Source organism: Danio rerio, chromosome 4, assembly GCF_052040795.2.
Source record: "Danio rerio strain M-AB ecotype USA chromosome 4, GRCz13ab, whole genome shotgun sequence".
Lineage (NCBI taxonomy): Eukaryota > Metazoa > Chordata > Actinopteri > Cypriniformes > Danionidae > Danio > Danio rerio.
The window spans coordinates 43,065,001-43,079,857 of record NC_141024.2 but is presented as its reverse complement, the minus strand read 5'-3'; the positions used below and the strand labels follow the sequence as shown (position 1 = coordinate 43,079,857).

The window sequence follows — 14,857 nt, the reverse complement described above, 5'->3', positions numbered from 1 at the left end:
CTGCTGGGATTCATAGCCAGGATCTCCTGTTTACTAGACAGGCACTTTGACCAACTAAGCCACAGCGCCAAACAACCTTGACAGGGGCTAATTGTTTAATTCCAAAAAAAAACAAAAAAAAAAAAAAATACTAACAAAGGTAGCGCTGCATGTGGGAATGTCTGGACTTGAAATATTAAAGTCCAATTGGTTAGGCATTACCACACTATGCTATATAAAGCCATCGTCCAAAGCCCTCTTGAACGAGCAGCGTTCTTAAGGATTTGAGTTTTGTTAAGAAATCGACTGCTAAACATCCCGCTGCGTAAACACTCGTTACTCTTAACAAAAAGCAAACACGAAACATATACATTAGGCACTGCAGGGATTTGAACCCAGGATGTCCTGTTTACAAGACAGGCACTTTGACCAACTGAGCCACAGCGCCAACGCTGAATAAGGGGCAAGACGTTTTTGCACACAGAGACTAAAAAAAGACAGCAAGTCTTAAAATGGCAAGCAAAGAGGTTGTTTAACTCTATTTGTCGAACTATTCTGTAAGGATTCAAAAAAATCAGACCCTGAGAACTGTTATGAAATTTCATTAGACAAGAGAAGTGATGAAGAAACCAACTGTTCCACTGTTTTATTAAAATCCCTCGATACACAAATGTATTATAAGCTTTTAATCAATGGACCAGATGCTCAGAAGTCTAAATTCCTCCAAAGAGAGAGAAGATACAACAACAGTGAAGGACTCGGACACAGAGGTAAGAATAATAAAAGATTGTATTGTAAAATGTTCACAGAAATATAAAAAAAATAAAAAGAAAAATAAATAAAACAAATTCTAGGTTTTTTTCACACTTATCTAATGACCTCAATCTTATTTACACTCTCTAATAACTTTTCTCTTTCTTCACAGGGTTTTATGGCTATATCACTAATAAGGTAAGTTAATATTATGTTATTTTTCTGTTTTTCTATTGTTAAGGGCTAATATTATATTTTGGTTACTATTATAAAATTAATATAATACTAATATACTAATAACAATACTATAGTAAAGGTTTGTAAGTGAAAGTTAATAATACAATATTAAACTTGTATTATTATTTAACATATAATCAAGATTTCCCTTCTTAAACCAATTAACTTCTCTCTAAAAAGCTTCAAAAATTGCAACGAATGAACACTCCAATGAAACAATGTACAACTAAAATAAAAATGAAAATAAAACATTCACTTAAAACATTTCAAAATGTCCCAAAAGTCCAGTACAGGTGTTAAACTTTCAAAAAGATTCTTTTGCAAAACAACTAGGTTGCAAATTCAGTTCCAGAGATCCAGGATGTTGCACTTGTGAGTGTGTTGTAAATTTACACTCCTACCATGACGCTGAATAGGTTTTACTTTGTATCTTTTCAACAGGTGTATCCAAAGAATCTACTTAATGGGAGGCTCACCAGTCCAACTCCACAATTAGACACGCCGATGGAAGTTGAGACAATCCAAATCCAGAAAAGAGTTCAAACTTCAATTAATTTGAATCTAGAGCAGATCACATCCAGCAACTGACGTCAATAGAACATCTCACCGATGAAAAAACAGAAGAAGATGCACAAACGAACAAAACCAAGGAAAAGAGAGAAAAAAAAAACCTGGCCTTGAAAACACAAGGCCAAAGAAACCATTAGCATTTTACAGTGTATGCATTAACTCAGCTTAACACATTTCTAAATAAACAGCAACAGTAAATAACCATGTATATGCTTCTCTCTGCTGAATTTCTGTGTTTTTCCTATTTCTCTCTCCTATTTGGCATTTTCTTTTTATAAATGACAGCATTTTACTTACACTTTCTCACTTAAACTTTACACAATCACTTGTATAATACTCTGTATAATACTTTGTTTTTACTTGACCAAACAAATGGTTAATTTATGAAACACATTTTTTTACACTAGTTTAAATCATGTTATAATGAAAGCAATAATAATAAAAAAAACACGAACTCACCAAGGAAATCATTCAAAATCAAAACGAAACAAACAGGAAAACTCCAGGTGGCACTCGTGTGCAGATTTCACTCTCAGAGACAAATTTTGTCTTTTTCTCTCAATCCTTCATTAAAAATATATGATAGAAATCATTTCAGCATCTTATTAATGGTCAATTTTCACAGTTAATACGCATTAAAAACATTAAAAGATATAAATCTAATAGTTTTCTACTGTTATTAATATAACAACTTACATCTCTGCTTTCCCTTGCGAACACTGAATCACCATAGCAACGGTAAACACAAGCTAACAGACAAGAGAGATTTGTTATTGTTTGGAAAGCTGATCTGCTGCTATAGTGTAAGGCACGATGATGTTATTCTAAAGCACTATTCTCTTGAATGCTGTATAATACTCTATTATAAATTATTTATATAAGTAAATAATTATAATGTATATTATTTAATCGAGTATTCTGCCAATGTTTTTTTCCTCATATTTCTATTTGCTCTATTGCTGTATACCAGAGGTGGGACCAAGTCATTGTTTGGCAAGTCACAAGTAAGTCTCAATTCATTGCCCTCAAGTCCCGAGTCAAGTCCCGAGTCAAGACAGGCAAGTCCCGAGTCAAGTCCCAAGTCAAAGGCAACAAGTCTCAAGTCAAGTCCAAAGTCCTATAGTTTGATTTTCGAGTCTTTTCAATGTATGGCTGTAAGATCTGTATTTATTAAACAAACCTTTTTTAATGAAAGAACATTGCTTAGATATATAAAGATACAAATGTAATTTTCTGAAAAAGTGCTAAACAGTGCTGCGTCTCGTCTACACAGCATAATGCACAAGAATGAGTTCCACCAAAAAAAGAGTCCATTTTGCCTCACATCACACAGAAATTGCAGGTCTACTGCTGTCTAATTCATTAAGTTTAGTTGTGCTATGTTATGTCTTCAGTGATCAACTTGTGATTAACTAAAACTACATAAACAACCTCAATGAGGCAGCAGTAGACCAACAACTCCTGTATGCTGCAAAGTAAAATTGAGTGAAATTGGTATTTTGTCAATTGAATCTCGTGTGTGCTAAAGAGATGGAGATGCAAATCTGTCTAGCAGCAATGTAAAATGGTAGCACATATTGTTAATGAAGTAGGCTACTTCATACAAACAATAACGTTGTTTTCTTCACATAACAATGAAGAACTTTGCTCTCTACCTTGTGTGATGCTCGTGCACCGATTTCCTCTGTGGACAAAACTGCTTGCGAGCTCTCAAATATACGCTGCTCACGCGCAAATTTTCTCGCTCTCAAATATACACTGCTCACACACACATTTTCCTGCGCGCTCTCAGGGATTATATACAGAATTTGTGTCTTGTGTTTCCTCTTCCTTTTGTGCTTTTTGATATGATTTATATTGAGGCACTATTTATTAACAATAACCAAAATACTAAAATAGACTTACATACAAAATTTTTTATCTAATAAACCATAACATTTTGGCTGTATGTTATATGATGAGATATTTCCAGTTTTTAAACACTTAAAGACACAGAGAATAGATGTTGGATGTAAAGAATGCATTTTGTTTTACAAACATTTATTAAACATCCAAAAGGTTCACCATACTAATTAAATAAAAAACATTTAAACAAAAATATAACTAACGCAAGCAGAAATGTAACTGTGATAAAAATAAGGAAAAACTTGATTAGGTATTATAGCCTACTGTACTATTCACTCTTTAAATAAATCTCACTATCAATCCCATTTTATCATGGCAACTAAAATAAAGTGAACACGTCTCTGCTGTCTTCCACATTATTGATGAGATTGTGGAGAACATTTTCCATGTCATCCTCTTCATTTTGAGGAAAAGCTGTTCCACAGGGCCCCTGAACACATCTATTGGCATGTACAGTGTTTTGAACAGTACTATAGTAAAGTACTTTAATTAATCTGTTGGGGTAATATTATAGTTGCTATGGTAACACAAGTGTAATATAAACAAATGACCCAGTGCTGTAGTTTTTTTTTACAGTATTGGGTATATTATACTACAATTCACCACACTTTACTGTAGTAAAACTACACTCTGTATTTCATTTTATTAGTTTACTATTCTTAATACTACAGTATGCTGAAGCATTCATTAACAACTTGTAAATAATACTAGGCTTAAACATAGGCAGTATACCTAACTCTCAAAAACACTAGTATTTATTATAGAATTTACCTTAACCTCATAGTTTTTCGTGTATTGTTACTAAATAGTGTAGCAATATATAAACCATATCAACATTCTGGAATAATCAATTTACCAGGAGGATCTCTGGAGAGCAAAAGCAGGAAAGGTATGAAGCGCCAGTGTGGACAAAACTCAAGCAAACGCAGAGAGACTGAATACGCGCGTGAGAGACCAGCCAATCAGATTGAAGTACCTGCCCACTGGTGAAAGTAATGTCAGAGCCAATCAGATTTTTCTTTCTTTTCATAAAGAACGGGGTTCGAATCCCACTTAGGCACTTGTAAACAATCATTTTAGAACATTTTGTCAAAAATCCCTACTGAAAAAAACAGCTTAAACCAGCCTAGGCTGGTTGGCTGGTTTTAGAGGGGTTTTGGCCATTTCCAGGCTGGTTTCCAGCCATTTCCAGCCTGGTCTTAGCTGGTCAGGCTGGGAGATGACCAGCTAAAACCAGCTATGTCCAGCTTAAACCAGGCTGGTCAAGCTGGTTTTAGCTGGATTTTGCTGGTCAGTTTCCAGCCTGACCAGCTAAGACCAGGCTGGAAATGGCTGGAAACCAGCCTGGAAATGACCAAAACCCCTCTAAAACCAGCCTGGTCGACCAGCTAAAACCAGCTTACCAGCCTAGGGTGGTTTAAGCTGGATTTTTCTGCAGGGATATTGTTATGTTTAACCATTTATTAGAGCCACAAAGTATCTAAAACTTGTTTTCATGTTTGAATAGCCAATAAATGTGCTAAATAAATTAAAATAGAAATACCCACAGTGAAACAGTTATATAAATTTAAATATTAGTTTAAATACATTCGTAGTGGTTTTAAATATCTTTTAATATGTAAAGTAGAGACGTTCACATTCAACAAACTGAATAAAACAAGTCTTTGTTTTTAGTTTATTTAAAAACAATTACAAATGGAGTAATTCAACTCACAATTAAATGATCTCATTGAGTGATGGAATAATAAAGGTAAAACTTTAATTGAATGATCAGTCAAGTGTTTCCAAATGAAATCTGTTAAAATAAGAGTCCTACAAAACAGGAACAAAGACACTCATGAAACAAAATGTGATTGTTAATTGTATTTTTTATTAGATGGTTGTTTTTAAGTACTTTTAAAATAGTAGATAATCCTTAAATATAGAGGGGGAAATACAGAAAAACAAATAAACAGAAATTCAACAATATAGATGCATTGCATTACAATCTCACAATAAAAATTTTATTAAAAACCATATAGAGGACTAAAATATTGCTAAGAGGCATAACATCAACAATAATAAAAATACCTTTAAGGTTTTAAATACTAAATAAAATTAATAGTATTAATCCAAAATATGAAAAATGTAACACTTTACAAAAAGGTTGTATTAATTTATTAAGTTTATGTATGTACTAATGTGAACAAACAATGCAGTGCAGTTCATTACAGTAGTCATTATTTTATGATTTCATTAATGGAAATAAAATTATTGGTTAATTCTTGTTAAATCACAGTGCATTAACATTAATGTTTACAAGCATAACTTTAAATTGTAATAATGCAATAGTAAATGTTAAACTATAATTAATAAAGGTTTAGAAGTATAGTTCATTATTAGTTCATGTTAGTACATAGATTAACTAAAGAAACCTTATTGCAAAATGTCACCAGAAAATAACAAAACACTTTTTTCACAGTTTTAAGAGCTTTAAAAATAAATTATATATCTAGTTATTATGGCATGTAATTAATGTTACTACTAATTAAATAGTTAGAAAATACTGTCAGAGGATGGGCAAAACACAAAGATAAAACATAATATGCGCATTGACACAAACGACCAAGTGCAAAAACATAAATTACAGCCATGTTCATTCATAATTATATGAAATAAATCACGAGAGGGTAAATTTGGTTTAAAAAAAAACTGAAGTTCATTGACTTATACACAACAGTAAAACAATGCTTTTGCACAACAGTAACACATTGTGAGTAGTAAAGTCTCTTACCTTTGACAGATGTTGTAAATCCGCTGAATAAAACAAAAGGAGCAGATCGCGGATGTGTTTATTTCACTCTCCGAGTCAGAATGAAAATGGCATCTTCAAATTTCCCGCTGGTGCAAAAACACTGAAGTGCGCCACAAAGCGCTAGTGGTCGAAAGTATGCGTGCATGCTCTCTGTCACACACGCACACACACGCAGAGATAGAGCGTTCTGTGTCAACATACTTTTTATCTTTGGGCTTTTTATAGAAAGTAGCAAGTCTTTACAAGTCAATAGGCGCAAGTCTAAGTGAAAGTCCGAGTCATTTATGTTCAAGTCCAAGTCGAGTTGCAAGTCTTTTTATATTTTGTCAAGTCGAGTCTGAAGTCATCAAATTCATGACTCGAGTCTGACTCGAGTCCAAGTCACATGACTCGAGTCCACACCTCTGCTGTATACTACCCACTAGTAACCTGGGTTACACTTTGAATAGCTCAGCTCACAGCCTAGAAGTCCAACACGCTACCCATTGCACCTTAGAGCCTGAGTGCTCTGCTGCCTCTAGCACTGTTGCACAGAAAGCAATTTTTAGTACTCTCTGGCCCATGAAAGAACAGCCAACTGCCAACAAGTCACTGCTGGGATTCAAACCCCAGATTTCCTGTTTACTAGACAAACGACCTTGACAGGGGCCAATTGTTTAATTCAAAAAAAGAAAAAAAAAAAAACAACTGTAGCGCTGCATGTGTGAATGTCTGTACTTGCAATATTAAAGTCCAATTGGTTAGGCATTACCACACTATGCTATATAAAGCCATCGTCCAAAGCCCTCTTGAACGAGCAGAGTTATTAAGGATTTGAGATTTGTTAAGAAACCGACTGCTAAACATCCCGCTGCGTAAACACTCGTTACTCTTAACAAAAAGCAACCGGGGTACCTGTGCGTTAGGCACTGCTGGGATTTGAACCCAGGATCTCCTGTTTACAAGACAGGTGCTTTGACCAACTAAGCCACAGCGCCAAAGCCAAAAAGGAGGCAAGACGTTTTTGCACACAGAGACTAAAAAAAGACAGCAAGTCTAAAAATGGCAAGCAAAGAGGTTGTTTAACTCTATTTGTCGAACTATTCTGTAAGGATTCAAAAAATCAGACCCTGAGAACTGTTATGAAATTTCATTAGAGAAGAGAAGTGATGAAGAAACCAACTGTTCCACTGTTTTATTAAAATCACTGCTGACAATGAAAACACAGGCTGGAGAAACAGAGCTACAATACAGCAGGGAAGAATGCAGGAATGCATCCTTTACTTTCACCCCAAGCCCCCCTTCTTGACCTTTAAGCGACTTGCTGATCAGAGCACATTTCACATAAAATGTTCAAGGTTTTAACATGGTGTATCTTGCAGCACTATATATTTATGTTTGGTATTATTTTAAATGCCTCAGTGTGATTGGTAAAGTGATCTTAATTTTACAGTAATATTTTACTGGTATATGTTGATTTGGTTTTTGACTTCTATAAGATCTTGATAAGATGCTCTCCCTCCTCAGAGATGGTTAAGTCCTCAAATTCACCAGGTCAGGGTTTCTGTGACACTTCTATTGTCTTGAATTTATGGCTGTTTGTTTTGACTTGAGTATATAAGGTAAGATGTGGTATAGGACGGGGGGAGATCTTGTAAAAAGACACCCAATTGCAGCATCTCTGAGACTTATGCAGCAATGTATTTCTCTGGTGAGGTATGCATCTCTAACTCTTTGATTTATCTTTGATTAATGGATGTCATATTGTTAGTCTCATCTCTGAATTGGCTTCCTGATGATTTATTATGTCATTGGCAGAATACAATTTTACCTGACAAATAAAATGTTAAGTTTTGATTAATTTGCGAATTCATTGTATCCAGTAAATTATGCGGAGTCTCGTTACCTTTATAGTATGGCATAATTGAATTGATTAATAGGCGCATTTGATTATTGTTAGCCATTGCGTGCCGATAACATGTAGACCTTTTAGTCATTTAACCACTGGAAATAGCAAGTTGTATGGACTTGGCTAAGGATCTATTTTTTTAATGACTAGGTAAGCATTAATGTGACCAGCTTATTCAAATATAGTTAATCCTCCATCCTCTGACTATTTTCAGAGTGCCGACATATTGTCCGTGAGAAGAAGCGCAAACCCGGGGCGTGGAACCCTGAGCGATGTTGGTCCCTTATAAACGTACAATTTAGAATATCGGACCTCAGAAAATATCAAAACGCTAAATTAAATCATAAATGATGAATGTAATCCGTTCTTACAATAAGAATTACTATCTAAATTTTAGGATCATTGAAATTGGAGTCAGATTGAATTCGGAGCTAAAAAAACGAATATGAATAAATTCTAATAAATAATAAAATTCTTTTCAGAAGCACTAGAAAAGGCTTACATGCATTAAACCTTCGACCATGCTGTTAGTTTCCTCATTGGGCTAATAGATGGACTCCTACAGGCATATTGCATCTTTCTCAATTAATTCAATAAAGTTGTTCTTTAAATAGCTTAAGCATTGTGATTTAAACCTGTATTTTGACCCTAATAGTAAATTATTATTGTGTACATGTGAAATCAAATGCATTTTTACTCTAATGAAAAATGCATCTTGAAATAGAACACAAATAGACAAATGTATTTAATATTCCACAGTTTTATTTTTTTAATTGTAAATTAAGAGTAATTGGTTTTCACTATTTTAGCCTATAATTTAAATGTTCTCTCTCTGTGTTTAAGTGTACTGTGTGTATAGAAGAGTTGAATGAAGTTATGCTCTTGATGAATGTGTACAGCTGTATATTTGTATAAATAAAAAATGATGACAGATGGTGTGTTTTGTCATATATGCAGATTAAATTATAATATGTATCCTTTAAAATAAACTGTCATTAAGTAATATGTGTTGGTTTAATGTTGAAAAGGTTGTTTATGCATTTATTTCAACGTTAAATCATTTGGATAGATTATTTGTTGAATATTTGTGGCTTCTATAATGTTCCATTTGACCTAAAATTAACATCATTTCAACGTTAGATAGACAAACCAATTAAGTTGATTATGTGTTGAAAATGGGTGGATTCTATAACGTTGTTTCGATCGACTAAAAATCAATATCGATTTAACGTTGGGTAAGTAATAGAGGTGTGAACCTATACTGGTCTTACGGTTCGGTTACAATTATCATGTCTTCGATTTGGTTCAATTCGATATCTCGGTGCATCACGGTGCATTGACGATGCTTTCCATATACAGAGTTATATTTTAGGGGGGAGGCTATAACAAGCTGTCTGTATAAACACACAGACACACAGCACCACTCTGTCTCTCATTCAAACACATACGCAAACAACTCAAACATAGACAGCACCAAAGAAACACACACACACAAGTCCTCGCAACAGGGAGAGCTCTCGCTGAGCGGAGCAGAAAAACGAAAAAAGAAGCACTTTTCCGACGGTCCCTTACTGAGAGCTCCTCTTGTGGTGGTTTTCTTGGTTTTTCTCTTACTAAATCAAACTCAGTCTGGAGGTTATGAATATCAGAAGAATATACTTTATTGTCGACAACAAAGGAGAACTTTCAGGAGACCCCCAGTAGCATCTCTGTCTGAAAAATTCTGACTCACTCAAAATTCTAACCTGTTTAAATAGTCTTCTACACCAGTTTTTTTCTTTGTTCTCCATATGTTACACAAGATCCCTCCTAGTTTAACCCTTGACCCCAAATTCCACCTCTGTCATCTGTTTTTCCCTTATTTCTACATATGTCACACAAATTCCACCTAGGTTAACCCCTGACCCAAACCTGGTAACTATATATCTTATCCATCTATACGTCTCTGTTTACACATGTGTTGCTCTATTCTTATCCATTTCCTGAGACACCTTAGTTGCTTACTCAGGCTTTCTCCCGCTCTCTTCTCATCCACTTCTCGTGACCCTTAGTGGTTTCCTCAGGCCCTTTCCCCTTACATAACACTTCAATTGTTTTAATGGTAGGCAAATCTACAAGCAGATTATACACATATAATTTGAATATATAGATTAACTTCACACTTTAAAGAGTATAAAATCCACTTCATGATCTACCCAAAGTGTTATTTATGGACATATTTCTTGAACTAGTACTGTTATATATGCATTGAGTAGTTTATGGAACAAAATCAATGCCAAAAGTCTTGAATTAAAAAGCTTGTTGAATATCACAAACTGAAAAAAATAATACACCGTATTAACAAGTTCTTGCATTTTAATGACTTGAATTCCAGGGTTTGTATTTTTAGGTCCTGAAATTTAACATATCTGTTTATTTAAGCTTTGAATATTTCAACGAAAAATATTTCAAACACGTTTTCATACTTAAAAATTCAATAATTCATATTCAATTTTCAGATTTCACTTACAAAATATTTAATACCCTTTAAAAATACGATGTATAATATTCAAAAGGTAATTTTCATTTCATTTTATTTCAGTTGAAATATTCGCTTCCATAAATTCAGTGGATCAAATTCGACTGTTAAAATTCAACAATACATCCGGGAACTGCAGGAGAAGCAATACATTGCAGATTGAAGATCGCAAGCTGCTCTAGCTTTCACCAGCAGGTGGAGATGGAATAATGTAAGATTTTTAACCCAGTAAACAGGCGAGAAAAAGGCTAATAAAGGCACAAAAGTAGTATTATCAATGCTTTGGACATTATAAATGATAAAAAGTATGAGTAAAATGAGTAAATGTGGTTTTAGTCATCTATATTTGCCCTTTTGTAACGGAAGCCAGCTGGTGATCGCGTAAATCTCAGTTCTCGGATCCAGTGACAGACCTTGTTCTGCTATCTTATCGGAGCTTGTCTCCCATGCCGGCTCGCTCCCTGCTCAGACCGGTGCAGTTACTTGCACATAAACCGTCTTTTGATGAATATGATGTTACACATTTTCTATCTTTATTGACTCTTTCTTCCATAGACGCGAAGTATTATATTGAAAGAATATAAACGTAAGAAAAACAGGAGAGGAAATATTATAATAATACAAAATAGATAAACATTGACAGGGCTAAGAACAATTACGAACAAAGATATTCAAAAGCAGAGAGATTTTATGAGGATGTCACACAAAACAGTTTACTTGGAACTGTTAAACAGTGTTCAGCTAACGTTATGATTTAAGGTTGGTTATGGATGGGGCGTGTAATTTAAAATAATTTAACAAAACGTGCGAATGCATTAAAGGAGCGTCTTCAGATATTATTTAAACGCAGCTATGTCAGGATTGGGATAGGTTATATAATTCCATTATTTAAATTATGATTGTTAATATTAATATTTTATGACATGTATTTGGGCTATTGCGCTTAAACAAGTCATCCTTCTAAATTAATATTTCTATTTATCCTTTTTATCACTCTGCCTGTCTTTCTCTTCTTTTTTTCTATTTTTTGTGGTTCTGCCACGGTTAAACGTTTGCAAAATATCTTTCGTTTGTCCAGATTATTGCTTTTCCTCTAAAATAGAGACGAAGCAGAAGGAAAATGAATGAATTGATGAATGAATGAAATGATTGACGTTTTTATGCATGTGCGGTGTGGCTTGTACACGACAAAGACGAACGAGTGGCCGCGAGCCAGCGCCGCATATCAAACTGGTTAAGAGATGCTGGATGGCTGCCAATATATGATAGGAATTCTTCCGAAGTTTCAGATAATATCTGGGCTTGTGCATAATAATGTAAAATAAAAGTGAAAGTCATGACATTTGGCCAAGCATAAGAATAATAGCCTACAAGAGTGTTTCGATTATTATCATGTCATGCTTGGGAATAACACCTCGCTGTTTACCATTTCCGAAAGTGGAGCTGACATCGGTGCGAAATTGCTTGTATAATTGTAAAAAGAGTGATGAATATTAATGGATTTCTTATATCTGTCATTTCTGATAATATAATTGATTTAACTAGTGTGAGAGTATCCAACACTCATTTAGCAAAAATGCATCCAGAATCCTAAACCAATAACTTTGTCAAGCAAAAATTATGATTTTATAGGCTACTGATTTTTTTTTTTAAAACAAGAAAAAAGAAACTATTAGCTACCCTAGCAATTGTTTATTTAAATATGATCATCTCAAAATATAAAATAAAAAAATAATGGTTTGACTTTGTGAAGTCATAAAACAGACTTGCAGAAAAGAGTTAATAGAATAAATGAGCAAATACATTCTCTCCAGTAGATGGTGATTACAGCTCAGTAATAATCCCATAATGATGAAAAGAGCTGCTTTGCAGGAACCCCTCAACCACGCATGTCAAACCACGCATTATAAACATTAATCTTATGAAACTAGCTGAAGTGACAACTATATTAAATTTAAACCAGTTTAAATAAGTTTATATGTTTAATAACTGCAAAAAATATCAACATTGCTAAACATAAAATACAAACGGTTGCTGAAAAGTTATAAATAATGGTTTTCTTATAATACTGAAAACAAATTAAAGTCAGTTATAACTGCCTATTATCAAACCACAGGCGACTCATTTTATTACTTATAATTGGCTGCGACATTGCCACATTTGCGTTAATACATTTTTCTCGCCTATAGGCTACATAACAATAAAACAATATTCTGGACAAACTAAGACATTTTGCAAATGTTTAACCATGGCAGAACCCCAATAATTAGAAAAAAAGAAGAGAAAGACAGGCAGAGTGATAAAAAGGATAAATAGAAATATTAATTTAGAAGGATGACTTGTTTAAGCGCAATAGCCCAAATACATGTCATAAAATATTAATATTAACAATCATAATTTAAATAATGGAATTATATAACCTATCCCAATCCCGACATAGCTGCGTTTAAATAATATCTGAAGACGCTCCTTTAATGCATTCGCACGTTTTGTTAAATTATTTTAAATTACACGCCCCATCCATAACCAACCTTAAATCATAACGTTAGCTGAACACTGTTTAACAGTTCCAAGTAAACTGTTTTGTGTGACATTCTCATAAAATCTCTCTGCTTTTGAATATCTTTGTTCGTAATTGTTATTAGCCCCGTCAATGTTTATCTATTTTGTATTATTATAATATTTCCACTCCGGTTTCTCTTACGTTTATATTCTTTAGCTGTCAATATAATACTTCGCGTCTATGGAAGAAAGAGTCAATAAAGATAGAAAATGTGTAACATCATATTCATCAAAAGACGGTTTATGTGCAAGTAACTGCACCGGTCCGAGCAGGGAGCGAGCCGGCATGGGAGACAAGCTCCGATAAGATAGCAGAACAAGGTCTGTCACTGGATCCGAGAACTGAGATTTACGCGATCACCAGCTGGCTTCCGTTACATTAGGGCAAATATAGATGACTAAAACCTCATTTACTCATTTTACTCATACTTTTTATCATTTATAATGTCCAAAGCATTGATAATACTACTTTTGTGCCTTTATTAGCCTTTTTCTCGCCTGTTTACTGGGTTAAAAATCTTACATTATTCCATCTCCACCTGCTGGTGAAAGCTAGAGCAGCTTGCGATCTTCAATCTGCAATCTATTGCTTTTCCTGCAGTTCCCAGATGTAATGTTGAATTTTAACAGTCAAATTTGATCCACTGAATTTATGGAAGCGAATATTTCAACTGAAATAAAATGAAATGAAAATTACCTTTTGAATATTATACATCGTATTTTTAAAGGGTATTGAATATTTTGTAAGTGAAATTGGAAATTTGATTATGAATTATTGAATTTTTAAGTATGAAAACGTGTTTGAAATATTTTTCGTTAAAATATTCAAAGCTTAAATAAACAGATATGTTAAATTTCAGGACCTAAAAATACAAACCCTGGAATTCAAGTCATTAAAATGCAAGAACTTGTTAATACGGTGTATTATTTTTTTCAGTTTGTGATATTCAACAAGCTTTTTAATTCAAGACTTTTGGCATTGATTTTGTTCCATAGTAGTTTCTGGTGGGCAGAAATGCAAAATATAAACCTTAATTTCACTTCTTTCTTTCTGAATTTGTCAAATTTTCTTCTTTTTCTCATATTTTTTCTTCCCCTTCCAAAACAGACTATTGTTTCCCAGCTTTAGCGGAATCGGTAGAGGGTCCAGGGTTCAAGTCCCTGTTCGGGCATGCAAGACTCTTTGTGGAGCCACAGCTTTTGCCTTTGAGCTATAGCTTGCTGAAAGTTTCATCTAGATGCACAACACGTGTACTAGGCATGAGGACATGGGAGTACAAACCGTCCAAAGGGCATGTGCAGGATACATTTTTTGAAGAGCGGGTTGCGCGCGTACTGAAGAGCGGTGTTGTCGCGCGCGTTCTGATCAGCTGTGTTGTTGCGCGCGTACTCAAGAGCGGTGTTGTCGTGCGCCTACTGAAGGGCGGGACCGAGGGTGTGCCACGTCGCGGGGGCACTTTTGATCATTTTGGAAGGGCACTTTCTATCCAAGGCTAAAAAAGGGCATGTGCACTGCACAGGTTGAGCCCTATGTGTGCACGTGCCTGATACCCACATCCTGTTACTGTTTAAAATTGCAACAGCCATCAATTGTTTGCATTTCCAGTGTTTCTGGGGAAAAGTGTTGTGCTGGTAGGAGAAGAAAAACAAC

At 34.4% G+C, this 14,857-nt stretch overlaps 1 protein-coding gene, 1 long non-coding RNA gene and 2 other non-coding genes across 4 annotated transcripts in view; 2 read left to right on the top strand and 2 right to left on the bottom strand.

Annotated features, from left to right (window-relative positions):
- The window catches only part of LOC101886199 (uncharacterized), an 883,799-nt gene that overhangs the window by 415,620 nt on the left and 453,322 nt on the right, over positions 1 to 14,857 (top strand). The window lies entirely within an intron of this gene.
- The window catches only part of LOC148680967 (uncharacterized), a 663,035-nt gene that overhangs the window by 465,973 nt on the left and 182,205 nt on the right, over positions 1 to 14,857 (top strand). The window lies entirely within an intron of this gene.
- On the bottom strand, positions 354 to 427 carry trnat-ugu (transfer RNA threonine (anticodon UGU)). The gene has a single exon. It is a non-coding gene; the product is annotated as a tRNA-Thr (tRNA).
- Positions 7,142 to 7,215, bottom strand: trnat-ugu (transfer RNA threonine (anticodon UGU)). Its single transcript has one exon. It is a non-coding gene; the product is annotated as a tRNA-Thr (tRNA).